The sequence below is a fragment of the Vombatus ursinus genome, unplaced genomic scaffold (assembly GCF_900497805.2).
Source record: "Vombatus ursinus unplaced genomic scaffold, bare-nosed wombat genome assembly UNPS02013004.1, whole genome shotgun sequence".
NCBI classification, from domain to species: Eukaryota; Metazoa; Chordata; class Mammalia; order Diprotodontia; family Vombatidae; genus Vombatus; species Vombatus ursinus.
Window position 1 is genome coordinate 123 of NW_020952782.1, and position 27,576 is coordinate 27,698.

Consider the following 27,576-nt stretch of genomic DNA (forward strand, 5'->3'; position numbering starts at 1 on the left):
AGGCCTAGAATCATTTAAATGATTTTGCCCAGAGTCACAGATATTAAATAGGTAAAGCAAGAACTAGAATATAGTTCTTCTGACCCCCAGGTCCAGGGCTTTTTCTACTCTCTCTCAATATTCCGGATTCATGTGCAGGTAGAAACTCTGACTAAGGAACCAATTTAATAATTATACGGAAAAAACAGGTGGCCAGAAAACTGGCAAAAGTAACAAGCTTGTTAACAAGAATATTCTTAGGTAGTAGATATACGTACCAGTGTACAAGACAGCCCTCACCTCTAAGCCGGCATTCATGAATGAACCTGATACTCTCTTTAAAATGTCTTGTCCTGGGCAGGGGAGAAAAAAAACAAGACAGGGAAGAAGTAAATCTCAATGTTTAATTAAGCAGCCTCAGAGTGAAAGAAATATCTAATTGAAGCTTTTTGTAAAATCTCAAATTCTGAGAAATGTGAACCAAGCTGCCCAGGTCTGAATCCATTCCTGTAAATGATAGCAATGGACATGTGGAACTCACAAGAAAGCCAGGGATTTTAGAAGGCCCTAAATGCTATTTTCCTGTTTTCCACTGAACAATGGATCCATGGTGTCCTTCCTGTTCACCCCAGGATCCCGAGCCAGAATCCATGACAAAGAATCCTGTGGATGAGCTCAACGCACCCTCACTGCCAAGCCTAAGGGTGACATATGATAACACAGACTAAGCGTGGCCATTCCTCTGTGCTGCTACAATTATCTATCTGGGAATAGGCATAGGGCTTAGCTCCCCATTCCTCAGCTCCCAAATTCCTAAGAATCAGTTTGTTGAGAGCTAGCAAGCTGTAACAGAAAGAGTATGTGACCCGGGGGCAGCTAGGTGGTGCAGTGCATAGAGCACCAGACCTGGAGTCAGGAGGACCTGAGCTCAAATCTGGCTTCAGACTAGATGAAGTCACTCAACCCCTACTGCCTTACCAAAAAAAGAGAGAGAATGAGACCTGGAGTCAGAGGTGATTGTTGTTGTTCAGTCTTTAGTTGTTTTTCAGTTGTGTTTGACTCTTTGTGATTGGATTTTCTTGGCAGAGATACTGGAGTGATTTGCCATTTCCTTCTCCAGCTCATTTTACAGATGAGGAAACTGAGGCAAAGAGGGTTAAATGAATTGCCCACGGTCACACAGCTAATAAAATCTGAGGCTGACATTCCACAAGCACTTATTAAGCACCTACTATGTGCCAGGCATTGAGTTGGGCAACTAGCCCTAGGGAAATAAACAATACCTGCCCTCAAAGAGCTTAAGTTCTAATGAGGGAAATAATATGCAAATAACTACTTATAGAAGAGATCTAAGTAATCTCTGAGGGAAGAAGTGAACAGCTGGGCCGATCAGGAAAGACCTCCCGCTGAAGATGGCCTTTGGGTGGAGTCTTAGAGGAAGTTAAGGGGTGGAGGTGAGGAAGAAGCACTCTCCAGGTATGGAGACCAGCCAATGAAAAGGCAGGGAGATGAGAGACAGAATGGCCTGTTCAAGGAATAGTCCACTCAGCAGAGAGTTCTAAGTAGAGCTAGAAAGACCAACCTTTGCCTCTCACTCAAATGCTCTCATTAACAGAGGCCTGGAAAATTATGCTTAGCTATTTGCAAAGTTATAAACATTAATCAGAGTATAGGAAAATGGCTGAACCTCTTTCCTTCTCAATGTGAACCACTACTTTAAAAGACAGCATTCTCTCAGACAGGAAAGAGGAATGCCTGCCTCCTTGTACCCTAGCTCCGGAATGAGCTAGAAAACATGGAAGGAACACAGAGCTGAGGAGCTCCCCTCCCCCTGCCTTCCCTACCCCTGGGCACCTCCCATGTACTCTGGGGCAGTACAGTGGTTACTGGGGAGGAACAGTGGAATTGGCATAAAGGGGCATGGGTTTGAATCCCAGTTCTATTTAATTTACTTCTTGGGAGAAGTCATTTTTCCTCCTGGAGCCTCAGTTTTCTCATCTGCAGCATTCAAGAGATTGGACCAGATGCTCTTTAAGGCTCCTGTTCAGAAAAGCCCCTACCACTCACCCTGTCCACCTCGTATCATCTCCCTCGTGCCCTCCTACCCCAAATCCCCAGGTCTGAGTGTCTTTCCCCTTCTTTGTGGTATACTTTTCTAGTAGAGGGGAGATCTGGGTCAATGATAAGGGGTATGTAAGAACACACCAAAAAAAAAAAAACACACAAAAACAATCAACAAATGACAATCATCTAAGCAGAAATAAAAGGGCCTAAGGCCACACAGATGACAAGGCCACATTTAAAATTATACAGTCATCTCAAACACACCCATTACCATGTTCCTAAACGAGTCCCTACAAAATCTCAGTGAGCACCACCAAAATCTATGGCAGGGAGCAAGCATCTAAGTACAATGATGACGATGGCCTAATCCTTTTACCGAAACCTTAGACTGGGGACAATTTCTTACATCTGGTTCTTACACCTGCACTTCCCAACCACCCACACCATGAAACCCAGCTTCTAGCAGCTTATTTTTGGGTACTGTGTGTATTAAAGTCAAGGCCTCTCTCATATGTTGTGACCAAGGGGAGGTTGGGGGGCAGGGAGGGGGGTCACAATCAACAAGGCAACATCTTCCTGCGTCAGTAACAAACTAAACTTGGCCAAGGCCAGAAATGAGAAAGCCTTTTAGAAAGACAAATCATAGGATCCCAGGCACATTAAAACTGGCAGGCCCTTGAGGAATCATCTTGCCAACCTCTTTGCTTTACAGATGAGGAAACTGAGGCCCAGAAAGGCAAAGTGATTTGCCCAAAGTACTATCAGTCAGCCCTCAAACTCAGGCCCAAACCCTATGCTCATTCCACCATCCCACTTAAGCCTACAGGTGGGTCTACCATGATGGATGAGAAAGTATTGTGACCAAGGCTACATGGTGGAGCTCTGAATCTTTTCCACTACTTGGCTGCAATATAAGGCAGCATTTGGGACCCCACAGTCAGGAACCTTTGCCAAGACTACTTGCTATATGGTTTCTCCAGACCTAATAAACAGGCAACAAACAGAAAATGTTAGGGAGGGAAATGTCCAACAAGTTCCTATGACTCACAAGGCATTAGACTATTTTAGCCTGACCAGGTACTACATTCCTAGAAATGCCTTTTCCAAGAAAATCAGGAGATGGGAAATCACGTTATGATTTTGGTGCAGACTTCTGTTGTTTGTGTGTCTTAGAGCAGGGTATTTCCAGGGAAGACTGTGACATAAGACCAAGCTATGGTCATTAAACCCCCCTCTCCTCCACCCTGGGAAAAACCCCAGACCTCAAATCATTATTATTACTGAATTCAAATTTGGAGCAGAAGCACAGACTGCCAGCACAATGCCTAAATGTAAGGTTCCCCTTTTCACCACTCACTTCATTGGCAGCCCACTTCTAGGGCAATGAGAAGTCGAGCATGAAAGAGGGCACCAGGTCCACTCCAAGGAAACGCCTCTTTCAGGCTCTACGGTAGCTACCCACACAAGTCCCACAGAGGGGAGAACGGAAACAATTATCTGGATAAATCTGGGTAAGACACACATAAACCTTCTGTCACTTAAATCTTTTTTTTTATTTTGTTTTTATTTTCTAAGATTATTTTCTGGTAAGATCAAAACTGGACTTTATGATAAAGACATAATTTAAGAGAGGGTTGACAAATCTGGCTTGCAAATAATTTTCAACATTTTTTGGTCAATTAAAATCATAAACTTTGGAATAAATTTGGCAAAAGTGTCCTCACTCTTCATTCTCTCTTCTATCTTGATATACATATACACATATAAGTATATAATGTACACACACACACATACCCCTAGTCTCTTTCCTGAAGGCCAGCTCTACATTACCAACTGCCTGGTCACCATTTTCAACAATATGTCCCCACCTGCATCTCAAGCTCATCACGTCCCAAACTGGACTCACTGTCTTCCCCACACCCACCCACCCCCACATATACCTTCCCCTCTTCTGAACTTCCCTATTTCTGCCCAGGAGAACACTACTATCTTTTCAGTCACCCAGGTTCACAACTTCCGAGCCAACCCCAGCTCTTTGCTCACCCTCACTCCAAGCATCCAATCAGGGGCTAAGTCTGGGATGCTTCCAGCCCCACAATATCTTTTCAATCACTTTTTTTACTGCTCCCATTTTGGCCCTTATTACCTCTCACTTGGATTACTAAAATAGCATCCTATCTTGTCTCCCTGATTCAAGTTTCTCCCCCCTCCAATCCATTTTTTTCATAACCACTAAAGGAATCTTCCAAAACTAGGGTATGACTGTGCAAATTAAACTTCAGTAGCTCCCAAGTCCTTTGCAACTTGGCTTCAACACACCTTCCCAGCATTCTAGATCACTTTGCTTTGTATACTTTCTGGTCCAGCCAAAGTGGTTTTCTTGCTGTTCCTATTAGTCAGCTAACAAGTACTTATTAAGCACATACAGTGAACCAGGCAACAAGCATTTATGAAGCACTTACTGTGTACCAGGCACCATGCTAAGTGCTAAGAATACAAATACAAGCAGAAAGATAGTTCCTACCCTCAAGGAGCTTACATTCTAATGAGGGAAGACAATACAAAAAAGGAAGTTGAAGTGGGGTGGGGGTACAGGGTAAGCCACAATAAAGTCCAGAGTGTGGTCTTGAGAGGAATGAGATATGGCTGGCCTGGCTGCCCTCCTTAAATGGAGGCTCTAGAAAAAGTCATTCAATCAGAGGGAGAGGCCCAAGGGGATGAAGGGCTGCCACTGTGTCCTTCATTCTCCCAGAGGACCAGTGACATCAGGAGGGGTGATGTCTTGACTTGCAAGTGAGTTGGATTTAAGTGAGGCAGGGCTGTGCAAAGTTATCAGCCACATTCCCTCTTCCAGGGTCATCGGGGTCCAGGGGCAAGACTTAGGTCAAGATGACAGGCGATGAGACCTTTCCTGATTCCCCCCCCCCCCCCCCAGCTGCTAGTGCTTACCAAATTACCCTGAACTTATTTTCTATACATTTATATATATATAAGTTGTACGCAATGTCTCTCCCTATAGAATATAATTTCCTTGAGGGTAAGGGCTGTTTCATTCTTTGTATTTGCATCCCTGGCACACAATAAATATTCCTCACTCACCTAAGCATTACCAACTCTTCTCCCTGCCTAGCCATCTTCTGCTGCAGGTTGCTCTCCCTATCTTTAGACTAAGAGAATGCAAGTACTTTTTATTTTTGGAGGGGGGGAGGGCAGCAGCAAGGCAACGGGGTTAAGTGACTTGCCCGGGGTCACACAGCTAGTAAGTGTCAAGTGTCTGGTCTGAGACCGGATTCGAACTCAGGTCCTCCTGACTCCAGGGCCAGTGCTCTATCCACTGCACCGCCTAGCTGCCTGGAGAATGCAAGCATTTCTTTCTATAATCAGTACATTTTCATAAAAGTTCAATATCAAAGAGCACGGACTAGGAAAAGCTATGACGATCCTGCCACCATTAGGCTCTGCTTCATTTAGACAGGTCTGTTTTCCCAAATCACGCCATACACTGTATTCCTGGCCCCTCTCTCTTCTGACCCACTAGCACAGAGTTTCAACACAGAGCTGGGGACAGCCCCTAAATGGCCTTGCCAAGCTTTGTGAGGGGCACTTAGCCTAGACTATGAGGCAAGCCACACCTATAAGTGAGACTAGAATCACACAGGGTTGAGAGCGGAAAGGGCCCTTCGAGGGTATTTAGTCCAGTGCTCTCCTTCCACACAGGAAAGAGGCACCAGGAGCAGCCCACTGACCGATATGGGGCCAGGCGACTCAGGAGTCCTTTAAACTCCGTCCAATTTGAGAGGAGAAGTGTGAAAGGATTTCAACATTTCACTTTGGAATTGAAAGGACTGATAGTTTGACGGCTCTCTTAATGCCTGGTGGTTGCTCAGACTGCCCCTCCCCCCCTTTTAAATCATGGTCATTCCCTTTCTTACCTTAGTTTTTTTTTTTTTATTTTTATTGTGGACTTGACAATAACCAACAAACATGAACAGAAAAGAGAATTGTACAGGAAAATGTGCATACATCTGTTACTTACGGTTTGTTTTTTAAAGCATCCATTTAATTTAACATAATAATAACAAAACCACACTGTTTTTGTCTCTCTTTCTCAGCTTCCTTCTGCACTTTTCTCTGCATTTTTTTAAAATGTTTCATTTTCTTTCTTTTCCTCTTGTTTTGTGGCATTACTATCACTACCCACCAACTCTCCCTCCCCAAAACAGAAGAGCTCCCTCCCTCCCTCCTACCACTTCCACTTCTCTCTCCACCCCTTACCAGCCAATACAAACCTCCCTTATAACAAACATGAACAGGTAAACAAAATAAATCGACCCTTGACTACATCTGACAATGGATGCCTCCTCTGGGGGCACTAGGGAACACAGTAGATAGACTGCTGGGCCAGAAGTCAGGAAGACTCATCTTCCTAAATTCAAATCTTGCCTCAGACGCTTACTAGCTGTGTGACCCTGAGCAAGTCACTTAACCTTGCTTGCCTCAGTTTCCTCACCTGTAAAATGAGCTGGAGAAGGAAATGGCATACTACTCCAGTATCTGTGCCGAGAAAACCTCAAATGGGGTCAGGAAGAGTTGGACATGACTGAAACAATTGAACAACAACAAAGTCCACCAGTTCTTTCCCAAGGGGCAGGAGAGGCATACTTTACCATCAGTCCTCTGAAGTTACAATTTAACTTGCATTCACCAGAATTCCAAAGTCTTTCAATGTCGTTTAATCATTGTGTAAATAATTCTCCTTATTGCGCTTATTTGCTTGATAGCAGTTTCATTAAGTCTTCACAGGCGCCTCCACACTCCTCATTATTCACAGTTAAGGCACACTCATTTGCCACTATTGATTTGGCCATTCCCCAATCAACGGGCCTCCACTTCCCTTCCGGTTCTATTCTACTAACAATTCTGCTTTAAAAACACAGTGTGTGTATTCAACATAGGAACTCTTCCCTCTACTGCTGACCACTGTGAGGTACATTCATTTTAACATTTTCATTATTAACTTGGATAGACGGCACGCTCATCATATCTACAGATGATACACGGCAGAATGCTTTCCTGGGCATTGTTGTTGTTTGTCCCTCGGTTTCAGAAGAGGACTGATGACATCACAAGGTGATGTCTTGACTCGTGCAAGAACTGGATTTAAGTGAGGCAGAGTTGCACAAAGTTGTCAGCCTCACTCTCTCTTCTAGAGTCATCCAAGTCCAATGGGGCAAGACAAAAGTCAGGATGACTGGAAATGGCCCAGGAAGCGGTGAATGACCTTGGCATCTTGGATGTCTGACCAAGCTCTAAGCGCTCCACAGCACCTGCTAAAGACGCCTTCATGGCTGCTGGAACAAATTGTTCTCATCCGCCCATTCCCCTGCGGAGGTCTTCACATGCTTGGGGTAGATGCCCCTCTAACTCAATGACAGCTTTGAGGCCTATCAGTTACCCTCACCCTGGTTTAGCCCATCTGCTGAGATGGTTGTACCAAGGTTTGGCCGCAGCAAATACGAAAGCTTCTCGGAGCCACAGCTAAGAGTTGGGTGAAGGTGGACACCAAAGGTAAGTGAGGAGCCCTGAAAAGATCTCTGCAAGCCCTAGTCCTCCCTGGAACATGCCATATACCCCATACAAAAGGTACTATGCATTGAAGTGGAAGACACAAAGACAAATAAGACACAGTCCCTACCCTCATGGATTTCATAATCTAATTTTGTAGATAATAAATTAAATTCATCAGGTATGGAGGAAATATGCTGCCTTAGCAACCACTGTGAAATAATATTTTAAATATAATCTTTCTGTACTATTAGGACCCAAACCAAGGATGGAAAAAAAAAAACCTGAAAAACTTAGAGACTTATTGAAGTCTGGTGCTAAATGTTTTAAGTACACTGAGGCTACAAACTTCATATTCTGAATTGAATCAAATTTCCTTAGGGTACAAGGGGGGCAAAATTCCCTTCCTAATATTTAGATATAAATCATTATGCAGCATGTATTTATGACATACTGGAGATATTCTGACATACATGAATGTAACTAATTAAATCTAATACTTGTGGCATAATAATAATGATGACAGTATTTATATATCACCCACTATGTGCTAGGCACTGTGTTAAATGCTTTACAAATATTATCTCATTTGATCCTCACAACAACCATGGAAAGTAGGTGCTATTACCATCCCTGTTTTATAGTTTAGGAAACTGAGGGAAACACAGGCTAAATGACTTGCCCAAGGTCACACAGCTTGTAAGTATCTGAGGCTGAATTTGAACTCTGGTCTTTCTGACTCTAGGCATAGCATTCTATCCACTGCACCACCTGGCTGAACAGAGCACTGCATCTGAAGCAAGGAAAAAAGACTTGAGTTCAAATCCTTTTTCAAATGCTTACTAGCTATGTGACCCTATGAAAAAACCGCCTAAATTGTGTCTCTTTCAGCTTTCAAATCTGTAAAATGGAGATAATAAAAGCATCTACCTTACAGGGATGGTATGAGAATCAAATGAAAATATACACACACATACCCACACACAGAGCATGCCATGTATGTTACATACCACATGTTTTATAACAAGTTTTAATATATGTGTGTATACATGTGTGTGCCACACATACACACACATATATAAACACTTTATAAACCTTAAAGCACTACTTGAATGTTAATAATTGTTATTACATTATAAATAAAACCTTTTCTTGTGTTGGAAAAAGAAAATATTTCTAAAACGTTCAATTCTCACCCCCTCCACCCCAATCTTTCCTACATCATGCAATAACACATCCAATCACTTTCACAACTGGCTAGTTGGAAGACGTAGCCTGTGAATCAGCCATCAATTCACTCTTTCCTTCCTCTCCTTAGCTATGAGGTGTTCCTGTAACATCTTCCTGCCTTATCCTCCCCTCCACCCCCACCCCCAACTTGGGTTTATGAGGTTATTTAACTCTGAGAACTTGAACTTTCACATTTCCTGATTCTGAAGAACAAAATATTGGCAGAACAGAGGTAAAACTCTGAAGTCTTAATGTTATGTCATCAGGGGTTTCTGCATTTTAAGATGCTGGTAGGACTTGGGGAAATGACTGGGGACTAAGGCAAAGATACAGACTTAGATGACATTTAGATAATTAATCACCCTCCCCTGGCAGCAAATAACAGCTGAAGAACCAAGAAAAAGCAGCTAAAATACAACATTAAACAAATATCCAAAGGTCAAATTATGTCGCACCCAGTCTAATAACAATCTCCTTTGGCCTAAGGTTTGTTGGAATTCTGGGAGATGAAAAAAAGTTCAGGACAGAAGAAACGAGGGGACTATCGGATGACATTGAAAGCTGAAAGTCTTTACTCCTTCATCTCATTCCAACTTGAAAGCAGAGAGAGCAAGAGGACTTTGACATTTCATTTTGAGATTGGGATTGAAGAGACTGATAATGTGACAATGATGAAGAAAAATGAAGTCAGACTAAGGAATAGATGTCAACATGTCATAGTCTGTTGCATTGCTAATCGTTAGAAAGGTTATGTTGCTTCTCTGTCAAACACTCATGTGAAAGTTATTTATCAGCTTTTGTAAATATGCTTTAATGTGTTTATCATTATATATACTGCCAATGCTGCACGGATTACGCTAGTAATTACAAAGGGAACCAAGGTAATCATTCCATAGGGTCAGAGTCAACTGAGGACTACTGATCTATTATCAGCAGCTACCTGGTACAATGGATAGAGTGATGGACTTGGGAGTCAGAAAGACCTGACTTCCAATTCTGCCTCAGACCCCGACTAGCTCTGGGAAAGTCACATAACCTCTCAGTCTCAGTTACCTATTCTGTAAAATAGGGATAATAATAGTGCCTGCCTAGTAGGGTTGTTATGAGAATCAAATGAAACAACAGATGCAAATCTTAAAACACAGTATAATGCCAGTTGTGATTAGCATTAGCATTATTAACTGAAAACATAGATGGGTGTTATTCAGTCATTTCTGACTCTTCATGACCTCATCTGGGGTTTTCTTGGTAAAGATGCTGGAGTGGTTTGCCATTTCCTTCTCCAGCTCATTTTACAGATGAGGAAACATGGGTTAAGCGACTTGCTTAGGGTCACAAAGCTAGTAAATATGTGAGGCAGGATTAAAAAAAAATACAATAAAACTTTATTTTCAAATGTAAACAACATTCTTAGTTCATGGGGCCTACAATGATAGGTGGGCCACATCTGGCCTACAGGTCATAGTTGCTAACCCCTGACATAGACTATGAGAGTAAATATTTCCATAGGGTATAAAAAAAATTCAGTGTATTTCCTAAGCTATGCATTAACACTACCAGGCACATATATAGCAAAATAACAATAACAACAGTGATAAACTAAATTAAACTAGACTACAGCAATGTAAATGAAAAGATCAGCAAAAGGAAGGTGAACACCTGAATAAATGAAACAAATCAAAAAAAAGTCTCAGGGAGTAGATAATGAAACATAGCACCACCACCACCACACACACACACACACACACACACACACACACACACACACACACGGCAGAGGATGACTAGGACAGAATGTATACAATCAGAAGTGGTCATTCTCTTAGATGTTTTTACTTCATTGTTTTTCTTTGCCACAAGCGAAGAATCAAAGGGCAGTTGGTCGGGGTGAAAGACTGATGTCAAAAACAAAAAGCTTCAATAAATGTTTTAGAATTATCTTTTTTTTTAAAATGTCTTAAGAGTAGACTTTTAATACCAAACACAGTGTTGCTGGGATAGCTGCATAAATCCTCCTCTCATGGTCTGATGCATGAAGTCCACATCCAGCCCCAGGCCTGAAATCAGCCAAGTTGTCTTCAATGCCCTTCTCTGTTGCAAATGAGCTGCTCCTTCCAAGGTGCCTAGCACTCTCATAGAGGCCCCTGACGTCCCAGTACCTCACCTTCAGCTCCACCTTCTTGGGGGTATATTTGCTTCGAACTTCTCCATCTTTCCTTATCAAAAGTTTAAATGTCTCCTATCAACTAATTTATACTAAGTTGGGGGTAATTAATTATCGCTGTATGAGTATCTGCCTCCCAAGGTATTGTCATTCTAACAGGAAACAAAATTCATTTTTGTGTGTGTGTGTTAATTCTCATGTCCATAAAATTATTTTTTTATTTTTTTATTTTTAGTTTTCAACATTTACTTCCACAAAATTTTGAGTTCCAAATTTTCACCCCATCTCGCCCCTCCCCCCACCCCATGGCATGCATTCTGAATACCCCTTCCCCTAGTCTGCCTTCCCTGCTATCTCTCCCCCCCTTCCCCTTCTATTTTCCTATAGGGCAGGATAGATTTCTGTACCCCATTTCCTGTATTTCTTATTTCCCAGTTGCATGTGAAAACATTTTTTTTTTAAACATGTGTTTTTTAAACTTTGGGTTCCAAATTTTCTCCCTTCCTCCCTTCCCCACCCACTCTCATTGAAAAGGCAAGCAACTCAATACTGGCTATACATGTGCAGTTATGCAAAATACTTCCATAGTAGACATGCTGTGAAATATTAACTCTATTTCCCTTAATCTTATCCTGCCCCCCCATTTATTCTATTCTTTCTTTCCACCCTGTCCCTCCTCAGAAGCATTTGCTTCTGATTACCCCTTTCCCAATCTGCCCTCCTCTCTATCATCCTCCTACTCTCTTGTCCCCTTCCCCTCCTATTTTCCTGTAGGGTAAGACAGATTTCCATACTCAATTGAGTGTGTATGTTATACCCTCCTTAAGTCAAATCCTATGAGAATAAGATTCACTCATTTCCTCTCACCTTCCCCCGGTTCCCCTCCACTGCAAGAGCCTTTTCTTTTCTGGTTTGTTTTTTTTTTGTGAGACAATTTACCCCGTTCTACCTTTCCCTTTCTCCTTCTCCTAGTATAATCCTCTCTCACCCCTTAATTTTATTCTCCAGATATGACCCCTTCATCTTCAAATCACCCTGTGCCCTCTATCTATCTATCTATCCATCCATCTATCTATATATATGTACATACATATAATTTTTTCCCTCCAACTACCCTAATACTGACAAAGGTCTCAAGAGTTACAAATATCATCTTTCCATGCAGGAATGTAAACAGTTCAACCTTAATAAGTCTCTTATGATTTTCTCTTTCCTTTACCTCTTCATGTTCCACAAGAGTCTTGTATTGGAAAGTCAAATTTTCTATTCTGCTCTGGTCTTTTCATCAAGAATACTTGAAAGTCCTCTACTTCACTGAATGACCATTTTTTCCCCTGAAGAATTATACTCAGTTTTACTTGGCAGGTGATCCTTGGTTGTAATCCTATCTCTTTTGCCCTCTGGAATATTATATTCCATGCCCTGCAGTCCCTCAATTTAGAAGCAGCTAAATCTTGTGTTATCCTGATTGTGTTTCCACAATACTTGAATTGTTTCTTTCTGGCTGCTTGTAATATTTTCTCCTTGACCTGGGAACTCTGGCATTTGGTTACAATATTCCTAGGAGTTTTCCTTTGGGGATCTCTTTCAGGAGGAGAAGGGTGGATTCTTTCAATTTCTATTTTGCCCTCTGGTTCTAAAATATCAGGGCAGTTTTCCTTGATCATTTCTTGAAAGATGATGTCTAGGCTCTTTTTTTGATCATGGCTTTCAGATAGTCCAATAATTTTTAAATTCTCTCTCCTGGATCTATTTTCCAGATCAGTTGTTTTTCCAATGAGATAATTCACATTGTTTTCTAATTTTTTATTCTTTTGGATTTGTTTTACAGTGTCTTGATTTCTCATAAAGTCACTAGCTTCCAATTGCTCTATTCTAATTTTTAAGGAAGTATTTTCTTCAGTAAGCTTTTGGACTTCCTTTTCCATTTGTCCAATTTTGCTCTTTAGGGCATTCTTCTCTTCATTGGCTTTTTGGACCTCTTTTGCCATTTGGGTTAGGCTATTTTTTAAAGTGTTATTTTCTTCAGTATTTTTTTGGGTCTCCTTTAGCAAGCTGTTAACTTGCTTTTCATGATTTTCTTGCATCACTCTCATTTCTCTTCCCAGTTTTTCCTCTACTTCTCTTACTTGCTTCTCAAAATCCCTTTTGAGCTCTTCCAAGGCCTGGGACTGATTCATATTTTTCTTGGAGGTTTTGGATGTAGGAGCTTTGACTTTGTTTTCTTCTTCTGGTTATATGTTTTGATCTTCTTGGTCACCAAAGTAAGATAATACAGTCTGACTCTTTTTGCGCTGCTTGCTCATGATCCCACCCAATTACTTGAGTTTTAATCTCTTTGTTAAGGTAAGGGTCTGTTTCCAATGTGGAGAACATACTGTTCCAAGCTTTGGGGGTTTGTACAGCTGTTTTCAGAGATACTTCTAGGGACCTGAAAAGTGTCAATTCTTCCAAGGTGCTATGATAAGCGGCAAGGTGTTTCCTCTCCACCGCCACAACAAGCTCCACCGGGCCAGCACTCCTCCTTGCCCAGGACCACCCCCCTCAGAACTGTGACCCAGATCCAAGTATGGGCAAAGCAAGAGATTCCTGCCTCAGCCCTGGCAAAGAGATCCTTGCAATCCCCCTCTGATCAGCCACTCGATTCCCCCTCAGTCTGTGGGCCGAAAGCTCAGAAGCCAGCTGCTGTCTTGGGGGCGGCTGAGACCTAGCTTCTTCTCTCACCGCAGTCACAGACTTTTCCCACTGACCTTCTAAGTTGTCTTTGTGTGGGTTGAGAAGTCTGGAAACTGCCACAGCTGCCCGCAATTCAGTCCTCTGAGGCCTGCTCCAGGGCCGCTTGCGGCCTGCGCAACCACGCCGAACTGCGCTCTTCTCCCAGCCCGGCTCGATATACCTTTCCGATCAGCCATCCAGGTTGTCTTGGGCTGGAAATTTGTTTTACTCTGTTTTTTTGGTGGGTTCTACTGCTTTAGAATTTGTTAGAGCCATTTTTTGTAGGTATTTGGAGGGCTTTGGGGGAGAGCTCTAGCAAGTCACTGCTTTCCCTCTGCCATCTTGGCTCTGCCCCCGGGAAACCTAAAATTATCTTAATAACCTGTCTATAACAAGGAGAATGGAAACAGTGATAGAATTGTTGTTTTGTGCATTAAAGGCTACGGTTTGCGTGATTTCACTCTGATTACTAATGGCTTAAAAAATTCAAATTTTAACTAAGTGTCCTTTAATTTAACAAATGCATAATATGAAAAAGTCACCTTTTCTCCATTAGCTAAATTATGTTCTTTCCTTCCTCCCCAACTGAAACAGAAGACTATCTGTTTACACAAGATTTCAAAAGGAAAACAGTAAATCTTTTTGGTTGTACCAATCAGCTGTTGAGCTGCTCTCTGTGCACATCCTTCCTCCGCACAAACCGTACCCATCAGTGCTGCTATAAACCACACCATCTACTACAACTTGAGACCCTAATGTGAACTCTCACCCATCCATCATGGTGGAATTACGCAGGAAGGCAGGCGATCAGATACAGTGTGACTCGTTTAGATCACTGATGAGAGGGTGAATATGTATGGATAGGAAATGACTCACACCCAATAAAAGAACGAAATAGGATTATCAGGCTTTGCATGTGCTTATGTTTCAGGAACACAATTTGACAAATAGTGGATCTGAACCCATATAATAACAAACCAAATTCACACATTGGCCTTATATGTTCACCATCACTGAATGAACTGTCTCATATAAGTGAACTCTCCTGATGGTTGACTCGGGACCCCTACTTCAAGGCCTGAAATTTTTTAACTGTTTTTGATCAAAATCTTTCTAAAATGTATCACACACTCCCCTGCCTTATCGTAATGTTCTGAACAGAACTTTACCTTTTCCTGCTGACACAGATGCATCATAATGAGTGCCAAATTGCCAAGATGTGAGATAGTAATGCCCGTAGTAGTTCCTGAGATGGCTGCCTGACCTTCTAAGGTTCAGGCCACTTTACAGATGGGGATTCTGCCAAAGATTGCACAATGAAAATCAGAGAAATAGATTTAGGTTCATGAGCATGGCAGAATCTCTTGAGATTAGAGAAATACTAGCTGGCTAAAAATAGCCACCAAAAACATCGGCCAGAACACTGCTATGATCTTCAGAGAAACCCAGAGCTGTACTTCCTTCCGTACATAGCATGCTCTTTCAACCACTTCTGTTTCTCAGCACAGTTAGTTACCAGGGAAGTTCTGAAAACCTGCCTCTCTTCACTCCTTCCAAATCCGGGGCTTATGTGCATTGGGGATTGTTACTCTTGATCAATGATTGGACTGTTCCACAATGGCAGATGGTAGATAATAGGTTATCTTTCCTACCAAGAGTCAGTTAGGGGTGAAAATGAGCTGACGGGTCAAATTCTCCTACTTTCTCCTAACCTACCCACGTCTCCTTTCTGACTACAACGCAATCCTAGTCACTTTTCTCTTAAAAAAAAAAGTGTGTGTGTGTGTGTGTGTGTGTTGATAGAAATAGCACAGCATAGTGAATAGAGAGCTGGCTTTGGAGCTAGGAACCATCGCAGTTCTGTGACCCTGGGCAAGTCACTTACCTTCTCAATGCTCTAGGCAATCTCTAAGACTAAAAAGAAGGTAATCACTTGCACTGGTAAAGCGAATTATCCAGGAGATCCCTACAACCATCTTAGGTCTGATCCCTATCTCTACATATGTATATGTGTGTGCAGTACACACACACACACACACACACACACACACACACACACACACTCTCCCTCTCTCTCTCTCACACGGCCAGCTTGGAGTATCCATGAGCTATTGTCCAATCTGTGGCTTCTCTATCCCCAGAGTTTCACTGAAAGAGTGAAATCAAAGTTGACTGACACGGAAGTACTTGATAATCTTCAGTAACCATTTGTATACACAGTGAAACATAGATATTGGAATATTAAAATTTATATAACTGCTATTGATATTATTAATACTTTAGATTCACATAATACCTTTTCCCCAAACAGGCTCAAATGCCTTATTTCATATGTCATCTCAATATCCCTGTGACCTGGACATGGGCAGGTGCTATAAACCCTATTTTAACAATGGAGAAACTGAGGCAGAGAAAAATGAAGTGGCTTACCTATGGTCAGGGAGCTGGAGAGAAAAAGAGAACTGGGGCCTGCCAGTTCTCGATATAAACAACTATTTACTGGACTCTCTGGGAGAAAACCAGTAACTTAAGATGAGCTTTTCCTTTAAGAACAATACACCAACTGAGTATCGTTACATGGTTGGGTTTGAATGTGTTGTTCATTTAAAAATAATCATCTCAAGTCTTCCACGGGGCAGTCAAGATGTAAGAGTACTCAACTAGTCACAAAGGTAATCACTTACACTGGTTCTAATCCCCACTTCAATGTGCTATCCAGCTGTGTGACCTCCACAAGTCACTTCACCTCAGCATCTTCTCCTGCAATAATAATGATACAACAGCAACAACAATAACCAACATTTATATAGCGCTTCATTTATAGATAAGGAAACTGAGGCAAAGAGAAGTTAATTGACTTGCCCAGGGTCACACAGCTACTAAGTGCCTGGGGCTGGATTTGAATTCAGGTCTTCCTGATTCCACTGGTAATGCTCTATCCACCTGCAACCTAAGAGAGTTTATTTGAATACTCTCTAAGATCCCCTCTGGCTTTACTAGATTGTAATTGCTCTGCATTTATTTATTTAGTTTTTAATATCACAAAGTAGCAAGAAAAACTTACAAGTTCTGAGAGGGCGAATCAGCAGCAGGAATACACAGGTACTTAAGTCCCTGTAGAATAAAACACAATATTGTTACCCCGACTGTAAAACATACAGAGACAGACAGACAGACAGACAGACAGACAGACACACACACACACACACACACACACACACACACACACGCACACACACACACACACTTTAAAGGAACCACTTACTCAGGTCAAAAAAAAAAACAAACAAAAAAAGAGAAGTTTTTCATAAGCATTTTGTTGCCAAGAAACAAACCAAATTAGTACTTTTGTTCATATTCCTGGTTATTTTCCATGCCTATAAAAACAAATGCTCCTACGCTATCATGTAAACATTCAAAATGGTTTTGGTTTTTTTTTGGTCAAATCTGCACCAAAAAGCAAAACGCTGAGTGGTTTCCAATTAGGTTATCAAAGCCCTTGGTGCCACTTTGCATTGTGTCCATCCCGTTTAAGATGCAAAATTACCAAAGAAAGGAAATGGTTAGCAAAAAGCTTTGAGCCTTAAACTAAAGGACTGTTGCTATGTTATACAGTTCTTTGCTAATGAGCATCACTTTTAACTGCTTCTACAATCAAAACTGCTTTTGCTTAATTTGTTAGCTTTTAAATATTTAGTTGTGCTTTTGGTACCAAATCAGTGATTCATTCAGAACTGTGCATTCTGAGGAAAAAGCCCCTTTGCTATTCCTGTTTCACTGTGATGCCCCTTTGAAGCCACACTGCACATCTCTGAGGGCAAGCGGGGACTACCCTGCTTCCTTCAGTGAGGTTTAAAGGGGCTCCTAAAATGAGTTCTGAACCTACAAAGTAAATGCCTGGGTTATCAAAGCCTCAGCTCCCATGGCTGTGTTCAGAAGATAGGGCTTTTGGAAACGTTGAAAAAGAGCCTTTAAAACCCTCAAAAGAAAAAACTATGCTGACTGATCTCTCAGACAGAACCGTGATGCCTCCCACATTGTAGACAATACAGAACAGAAAAGTTATGACCAAGAAATGGGAAAAGTTATCATCATGAAGTTACCGGGGTAACTCTGTATGAACAAAGAAAATACAAATGAGGCCCAACGGTTTGTGCCGTGGCCATGCTCACAGGTCTGGGAACGATTCCTGTCTCAGGAGAAAGAGGATGCTATACTCTAAAGTCCTATGCCTCAAGCACACGATGCTTGAAAACCAGATGTTCCAACAAGAAAGAGGCCAGTCCTCCATCCTTTGCATCAGGAGAATCCAACCATCGCCTCATACAATGACATTTCTCTATGATATTTAATTAGTGTTTGAGTCATATGCCAGCACCAACTCACCAGTAAGTCCTCAGACCAGGAGCAGAGAATCTGTGGCCTCCAGGTCCTCAAGTGGGGCAGGTTCCCCACCCCACACTGCCCCATCAGGTATTCTGTGCCACATTTTCCCCAGAGTATTCCTTCCAATCTGCATCTCCCCAATTTCGAGAAGTCAAGAAAAAATGTTTTCCCTGCACTATCATCCTTCCTCACACATTATTTCCTGCTTTACAACAGCAAACAGCTGCCAGCAGAGGCTTCCCCAGGGGTTTTATGAAGTTTAGTTTCATAGGAAATGTGTGTCTGAAATTCCAATGTACCTCCAATCCTATAGTGTGATACTAGGATAGTGAATTAGGGTCAGAGTAGCAGCCTCATTCTCCCAGACTCAAAATACTAAAGCCACAAACCTGAAACTTGAAAGGAAAGGAAATCTTGAATGAAAACATTACCTTTTAAACATTTGTTTTCTCTCTCCCTTCTTCTCTCTCAGAAACATGCAGGCATACAAACAATGATACCTTCCCCTGGTTTTCACTAGAGTGCCTCAATTAAAGGTATCTTGCTATAAACTTGAATGGCAGGGTAACAGGAATAATCTAATTAAAAATACTTTACGCTTCAGTTTCTGCATTAGATTTAAACACTCTGAGGAAAGCGGGGAAAGTTAATCAAGCAGCTATAGAATGTCTTCTTGGCCAAAGACCTAGCTCCCTATTAGAAGGAAGGATGATACAACTCATTTCTATCGGAAAAAACTAGCCTAGTTACCAAGGTGGACAAAATTTGGAGTCATGCTATTGGGGGTAACAATAGTATAATAATTATTGTCATAACATAGTAACAATAGTAATTACTATTAGTCATAATGTAGTATTTTACTTTTCACCATTTCTATGAGGTAGCTAGTATATTATTACTCCATTATTATCTCCACTTCTCCATATGAAATACTATACACAACACTTAGGACTGCTAAAAATTAAAGTTGAAAAAACTCCCCAAAGATTATCTACCCTCTTCCCTGCTCCCCAGGACCTTTGGGGAAGTCCAGTTTAATCAGCTCATTTGTACCAAATGGACTACTTCCAAGAGAAGCTGTGAAGGTTGTTGTTACCTGTCACAAGAATCTGGCTGTTAAGCCTGAAGATGTCTAATAAATAACATCTAGATAATTGTAACTATGCCCCTTCCCTGAATCCTGATAAAATTTAAAATCTGCCTTAATTTGGAGAGAGGAAGAGAAGAGGGAAAAGTTGAGGAGGGAAAGGGACAGCTCAAAGGATCCTACTTAGGAACATTCATTGTGAAACATCGCAATGAAGTGACAAGAATATGTAAGGAGGTTGGTTTCCTTTAGGTACTTTCAGTAGGAAAGAGGGTTGGGGTGGGGGAGAAAAAGACACCTGCATTCACAGCACCTGCCATACAAGAGGAATGTCTTATACTTGTTCAAAGTTTTTTTTTCCGTTTGCAAAGACTTTCTCAAAAATTATTTCATTTGTTCCTCATCACTCCTCTGAGACGGACAGGCCAGGTATTCTGATGCCCATTTTACAGCTGGGTAAGTGAGAGTTTGAAGAGGGTAAGCTAAGTTTGAAGAGGTCACACAGCTAATAATCAATCAACAATGCATTTATTAAGCACCTAGGTATTGGGGATATAAATTTTTAAAAATCAACTATTCTCAACAAGTTTATATTCTATAGTAAGTAGCATAGCTGGGACAAGAACCCCACAAATTCTGAGTCTTCTTTCAATGCTTTCTGCTTTAAGGCAGGGAATACCCCATGTTTAATCACAACTGAATAGCCAAGATCAGGCTAGTAACAGGTGCTATCACACACCCCATCCACCTACAACTTTATGATATTTCAAGTGGTGATCTTGGGGAAGGTGGAATGATGGAGTTTGAACCTATACCCTCTGTCAAAATGAAAGAGCCAGAATTCACCCAGTATCAGGCAAAGAATAGATATTCTGAGTACTATGCTGGGGGGACCCTGTCTTTCCTGTGCACAAATAGGACACATATAAGCAGCGCCATGGGAGGATTCACATAGGAACAAAACATAAAGGAGAAGGGAGTCAGAACTACCCACATTTGAGTCACTGCTTATGGCCTAAGAATGCCCATTTAGCCTGGCTTAGTCATTAAATCACACCCTCCCAAAGTCAACCCCTTTAAGGCTGTAGACTATACCAGCCCTGGTGTTACTGGGCAGGGGGATTGGTGAGGGAGGAAAAAGTCCACATTAGCTACTCATTTCTGAAATTTTGGACCCAGCAGTTAATGGCTAATTCAGAAAGGGCAAACATAGAAAACAGTAAAGATTCTGTTAATCTTGTTATGAGGGAAAGGAAAAAAGAAACTGACTTCTGAATTTTTTTATATTAATAGGAATTTAGATTAGATTTTTCATTTACTAAGCCTGCTGAAGGCCAATATTTTTAATGCTGGACGTCCAGTGCCTGCAATTCATAACCATCTAGAATCAAATCTGGCCAATTTATGAGCTGAATGTTGACACTTAAAAATCAGAAATTTTAAAATTATTATAAATTCTAGTATAATCCAAAAACTTCATAATCACCAAAAATTGAGAACTTTTTATACTTAAAAAAATCCTTTGTGTATTAGCCTTCTATTCAGTACACAGTGTTGGCATTTATTACTTCACATGATTTCAATGTTTTTTCCTTTTTTTTTTTTAAAGAGGATGGATGTTTTTATTCTTTATTTTTCAGTTCCAAATTCTCTCTCTCTCTGACTCCCCATCCCTTACTCATTGAAAAGTAAAAAAATAAAAATAAAAAACCATTACAAATATGTATGGGCATGCACAACAAATTTCCACATTAGCCATGTTCTCTATACACACATAACTCACAACCCCCAAAAAAGGCCTCCCAAAAAGAGAGAGAAAATGTACTTCAGTCTACCCTACGAGTCCATCAGTTCTCTATATGGAGGCTGATAGCATGTTTTATCATAAATCACTTGGAATTGTGATAGATCAATGTGCTGATCAATGTTACTAAAGGTCTTTCAAAGCCGATTATCTTTACAATATTGCTGTTGCTGTGTATTGGTTCTGCTCACTTCACTTTGCATCAGTTCATATAAGTTGTCTCAGATTTCTTCTGATGCCATCCTCTTCATCATTTCTTACAGTATTACTCATCTTCCATCATATTCATATACCATAACTTTTTCAGCCATTCCCCAAGTGAGGGGCTTCCTCTTAGTTTCCAATTCTTTGCACTTACAAAGACAGCTGCTATAAATATCTTTGTAAATATGGGTATTTTTCCTTTTTCTTTGATCTCTTTGAGGTATAGATCTAGCAGTATTACTGGATCAAAGGGTATCTACAACTTAATTAATAGCTTTTGGGGCATCATTCCAAATTGCTTTCCAGAATAGTTAGTGTTCACAGCTCCAAAAAAAGTATATTAGTGAGGGGGCAACTAGGTGGCAGAGTGGATAAAGCACCGGCCCTGAAGTCAGGAAGACCTGCGTTCAAATCCAGCCTCCGACCAAACACTTGACACTTACTAGCTGTGTGACCTTGGGCAAGTCACTTAACCCCAACTGCCTAAAAATTAAAAAATAAATAAATAAATAAAGTATATTAGTGTGCCTGTTTTCCCATATCTCTTCCAGCATTTATCATCTTAGCCAATCTGAAAGATGTGAGGTGGTCCCTCAGAATTATCAATCAATTAATTAATTCTCACATGATTTCTAACACCAGCACACTGATATTTCTTCCACGAAACAAAATGAATGAGGAAGAAGAAGGGAGGCACTGGGAAATGTAAGTTATATAAAAGTAAAATACATCAATAAAGTTTTATTTTAGAAGAAACTAAAAGAAATCCTTGAGTAAAATGAAAATTCATTCCTGCCCTGCTCTGTTCTTCAGTGTTCTTGGCTTGAATGTTAAGGTTGATTCTAGATTTTCCATGTTCACTCAACCACAGACAAATCAGAAAGGAACTATGCTGTCCTTGTGATGACATACAAATAAAATATTACAGATACTTCCTTTCTTTCAACAGACAGAACTAGAAATAGTTCCAACTTGCTGTCTTGACAGTGCCAGGGTAATTGATGCAGAGGACTATGCTATATGAAATACTAGGAGTAGGAAGTGGAAATGAGAAGAAGGTATGAAAGAGTCTGTCCTTAGGAGCTCATAATCTACCTGGAGAGTGCCCATGTGATAGCCAAGGAACAACACAAAAGAATCCATCTCCAATAATGTTCATTAAGAAATAATTGGGGGCAGCAAGGTGGCACAGTGGATAGAGCACTGGCCCTGAAGTCAGGAGGACCTGAGTTCAAATCTGGCCTCAGACTCAACATTTGACACATACTAGCTGTGTGACCTTGGGCAAGTCACTTAACCCTGATTACCTCACTAAAAAAAAAAAGAAAAAAAAGAAATAATGGGACCCAGAACAGAGGGGTAATGAATTGCTATGTTGGATCAGTCATGCTTTCTGGAGCAGGTCAGCTCTGAGTCAGGTTTGGAAGGTAGCAATAGACATATATTAACAGAGAAAACAGTGGAAAGTGATTTACAGAAGGGCTTTTTCGAAATATTAAAGCAATTTCTAAGTCGATATTTTCAAAATTTCTAATTTTTTCAGTTTTCTGTTTCAAAAAACACAGTAACCACCAAAACTTAAGTTTTTTTTCTTTTCTCTGGCCCTGAAACTAAGAGCTACAGTTAAAACCATACAGTGAGAGCTTGAAAAAGCAGAGCAAGTATCCTGATTTCAAGGCAGTCAAGAAATGTAACTCTCGCTTGTTTCAAGTACAATTTCTGAAATTTACTGTCCTCAACTCTCTGTGATATCACTGCTAGTTAGGGAGCTATGAAAATATTGTTAGCACCAAGCAAAAGTCTTTCCAAGAGGCTAAAGGGACTTTCTAAAAATTAGAAAAAGAGAACATTTCCCCCAACTTACCTTTCTTCTATAACAGAGGCTCACAAAACAACAAAGACTCTATCAAGATGATTACAGATGAAGGTGACAACAAACACCTTCAGAAATAGCTCTAACAGCTTTAGCCTATGCTAGAAAGGAGGAAGCAATATCAAAGACCTGAGTGGAAATGTTAAGAGGAAGGACAATGAGTCCAAGGGGACAATACTGAGGAACTGTGTTCTAAAGAGCTGTGGATCATGCAGCTCCATGGAGAAGCTTTACCCCTTAGCATTGGATAACTCCACTTCATCATAACTGTGTCTCAATTTATACAGGAAGGCATTTTCTAGATAAAATGTGTATTTTAAAAAAAAAGTTTCATAAACTGAATCAAATTAGAAATGCAACAGAGGTCCACTTTTTCAAAAACACCTGAAGTGAACCTTCCTATAAGGTAAAGAAGCCTCCTCACCTCAACTTATTTGCTCTAAAAATTCGGATGTTTAAGTACTGAGTTTCCTTTAATAACAGAAAACAGGATGATACAACTCATTTCTCCCAGGGAGGGGGGCGGGGAACACACAACAAGTGGCGCTACCAATGAGGACAGAATTTGGAATCATTATATTGGGGGTAATAATAGCAATGATTATTTTTATTATTGTTAGAATATAGGGGCAGCTAGGTGGCCCAGTGGATAGAGCTCTGGCCCCGGATTCAGGAGGACCTGAGTTCAAATCTGGTCTCAGACACATAACACTTACTAGCTGTGTGACCTTGGGCAAGTCACTTAACCCCATTGCCTAGCCAAAAAAAAAAAAAAATTAGGAAAAAATTAGAATATAGTATTTTACTTTTCACCAATTCTGTGAGGTAGGTGGTGTATTATCATCTCCATTTTTTCAGATGAGGAAAGGGAAAGCATCATTATAAATTCTATATTATTTTTTCTCTCCCTCTTCCAAGAATCATTGCATGAAGATAAAGAGGATTGTTCAATTGTGCAAGTCACCACCACCTTTCAAAATCTAGTTCTCAAATAGATTTCCTTTATTTAAAAAGCACACGTGACTCCAATACCTTCAACACTTGTCAAATTTCTGAAACACTACCAATAATGACTTCCAAGAAATATGTGGGTACTCAATGTTGGGGGGTTGGGAGGATTGGTGGGGAGATTTAGCCCCTGGCTTGAATTTGTAAGCCCAGATGCAAATTACAAACCTCCAACACCGGTTGGCTTCTTTCAGGTTACTCAAAAAATGATGTGTATTTTACTTGTCACATCAACAGATGGAGGTCCAAGGACTTATTTTTGTTTAGGGTATTTCAATGAAAAAGCCAAAAGTAGGAGCAATCAGCATGCAGGGTTTCATCAAGTCGGTGAGGAGTTAATGAGAATCAGTGGAGGATGTCCAAACCAACCAGAGAAACACAACCGAAAACCCTCCTTCCCTACTGTCCTTTCGGTTAAGTTTCTGGATTGCAGTGCGGATATATTAATGACTCATGAAAACAGGGCCAGAGTTTCAACAATCAGTCCTGCTTGCCTGATTTTACAGAATTATTTCATGAGTTCTGTTCAATACACATAAGAAAGAAAACTGTAAAAGTTGAAATGGGAGCCTTATAGGAAAGCAAAAACAAAACAAAACAAAACAAAAAACAAAACAAAACCAAACAGAAAACAGTGAGGGGCTCAAGAACCAAATCAAGATGCCCCACTATACCCCAAACCAGAACTCTTTTCCAAGCATAAGTCTCATCTTACTGGCAGAAGAGGATTCTGAATACATGGTACAGTAATAGAACCACTGGAGTTTGTAGTCATGAGGGTAAGGGTTCCAATCTCAGCTTGGACAATTACTACCTCCTTGACCTTGGGCAAGTCACTACATCTCTAGGCCTCAGTTTCCTCATCTATAAAATAAAAAACGACCTCTGAAGTCCCCTATAGCTCTGAATCTATGATCCTATGAGCCCACAGGGCATCTAGGTGTGCAGTGAGTAGAGAAAGTGCCAGGCCTGGAGTCAGGCATCTTCCTGAGTTTAAAATCTGGCCTCAGACACTTACGAGATGTGTGACCCTGGGCACGTCACTTCACCCAGTTTCTTTCAGTTTCCTCAACTGTAAAATAAGCTGGAGAAGGAAATGGCAAACCACTCCAGTATCTTTGCCAAGAAAACCCCAAATGGGATCATGAAGAGTCACACATGACTGAAAAAAAAAGTAACATGAGCCTATTACTTCTTGGAAGCCATTACAGGTGCCATCCTCTACATCTCAACAGAGCTGGAGGAGATGCGGCAGGGGGAGTAAGGGAATTTCATTTTCAGGGTCTTTAATTTTTAGCCCCACAAACTGTTACCACTAGCAATCCCAAGTGCTACCCGACAAGATCACAAGAAGACAAGATGGGCATGTTTAGAACATGACAGGCAAACTACTGTGTAAAAATACCCTAATCTTGAATCTCTACAGGCTTTCATAGATGGTACAAAACAGAATGGCATGACCAAATAGAAATTAAGAATGGAAAAAGAAAGGGCAGATGATAGTAGGCAACAGTACTAAGTCAGTTAAGGGACAGCTACAACCTGGGAGCACTCAGATCACAAGTCACAAAAAGAGCTAATTTATATTTCACTCTGCTCCTTCTAAGATAGGAATCCCCAAGTTACAACTGGTGAAAACTCATTTAAATTACTCAGTCTACTTCACAAATAACAGCTGCTATTGAGGTGCCAAGGAGAAAAGTGATATCACCTATTAACTAAAATTGCAAAAATCCTAATTTACTTCTTGCAATTTACATTCTTTCACTCTTGACAATGCATCCCCACAAGAATGCAAAAGAGAGCTTAATGAAATAATTTGTTAGCATAGGAGACCTTTCTACCGAGAGTTGTGGGGAAGAATATTTCATATACATTCCTTCATCAGACTCCACACTGACTACGAAATTGGGATGGGTGCACTGCAGGGACGGTTAATCAATTGCATAAGATCTCCCATGAGTTAGTGGAAAAAGAACCCCAGTCAGTCCCAGGCTCTCTTTCTTTTGAACCACAGTCCCTTGAGCAAAGGTAATTATCGTCAGTCACCCTCCCTTCTTAGCAGATGATTCAATTCCTCTTAAAATACAGACACTGGGACATGAGGCCACTTAGCAGCAAGATGGACAACCCTGCTCCATCCATTATTTTTCGCATTAAACTTTGCTATTCACTAAATGAAATTCAGGACTTCAAAAGGGAAGGGCTTCACAAGGCAAATCTTTGTAAAGCCAGGGTGAGGGGCTGGAATTTCCCTGCTATACACAACTGAAGCTGACAGTCTACTTGGTAGAGGATAAATATTTAGGTGCTTGATTTTCTAACCCCCTTTCTGAGGTATACACACTTTGGAACCCAGCCTTTAACAAGTCACAATATTCCTCTCCCCATTCAACACTCCATCCCTTGGGTTCAATTAGCGGAAACGTTCTTTGTAAATTGCTCACAACTTATTGAGTATCTTCCATGTAAAAGCCACTGTCTTATATCCAGATGGAGAATGCTTTCACAAGAACTATTTGATTTAGAAGTCTTCCTTAAAATAATAAGTAGCATCTACCTAAAACCTTCAGCAAGCATCATATGTAACAGACAAGCTAGAAATATTTCCAATGAGATCGGGGGTGAAACAAGGATATCCATTATCACCACTGTTGTTCAATATTGTACTGGAAACATTAGCTTTAGCAATAAAAGAAGAAAAAGAAATTAAAGGTATTAGAATAGGCAAAGAAGAAACAAAGCTATCACTCTTTGCAAATGACATGATGATATACTTAGAGAATCCTAGAGAATCAAGTAAAAAACTACTTGAAATAATAAACAACTTTAGCAAAGTTGCAGACTATAAAATAAACCCACATAAACCATTGGTATTTCTATATATTACCAACAAAGCCCAACAGCAAGAGATAGAAAGACAAATTCCATTTAAAGTTACTAACATTATAAAATATTTAGGAGTCTACCTACTGAAACAAACCCAGGAACTATATGAACACAATTAGAAAACACTTTCCACATAAATAAAATCAGATCTAAAGAACTGGAAAAACATCAGTTGCTCATGGGTAGGCCAAGCTAATATAATAAAAATGACAATTCTACCTGTTAATTTACTTATTCAGTGCCATACCAATCAAACTACCAAAAAATTATTTTATAGAGTTAGAAAAAATAATAACAAGATCCATTTAGAGGAATAAAAGGTCCAGAATATCAAGGGAACTAATGAAAAGAAATGCAGGGGAAGGTGGCCTAACTGTTCCAGATCTTAAATTGTATTATAAAGCAGCAATCATCAAAACTGCTTAGTACTGGCTAAGACATAGAGTGGTGGATCAGTGAAATAGGTTAGATATGCAAATCACAGTACTCAATGACTATAGTAATCTACTATTTGATAAACCCAAAGACCCTAGCTTCTGGGATTAGAACTCATTATTTGACAAAAACTGCTGGGAAAACTGGAAAAGAGTATGGCAGAAACTAGGCAT

General features: G+C 40.5%; 1 long non-coding RNA gene across 4 annotated transcripts in view; it reads right to left on the reverse strand.

Annotated features, from left to right (window-relative positions):
- Window positions 1-257: 257 nt before the first annotated feature.
- LOC114040361 overlaps window positions 258-27,576 on the reverse strand; it is a 39,101-nt gene continuing 11,782 nt past the window's right edge. For 3 of the 4 annotated variants that reach the window (XR_003568771.1, XR_003568770.1, XR_003568772.1), the window contains exons 2-3: window positions 16,782-16,831; window positions 258-332 (exon numbers count right to left, since the gene is read on the reverse strand). This is a non-coding gene — a long non-coding RNA (uncharacterized LOC114040361). Of the gene's footprint in view, window positions 333-16,781; window positions 16,832-18,103; window positions 18,943-27,576 lie in introns of those variants that run through there. The other variant, XR_003568773.1, reaches the window with a different exon arrangement.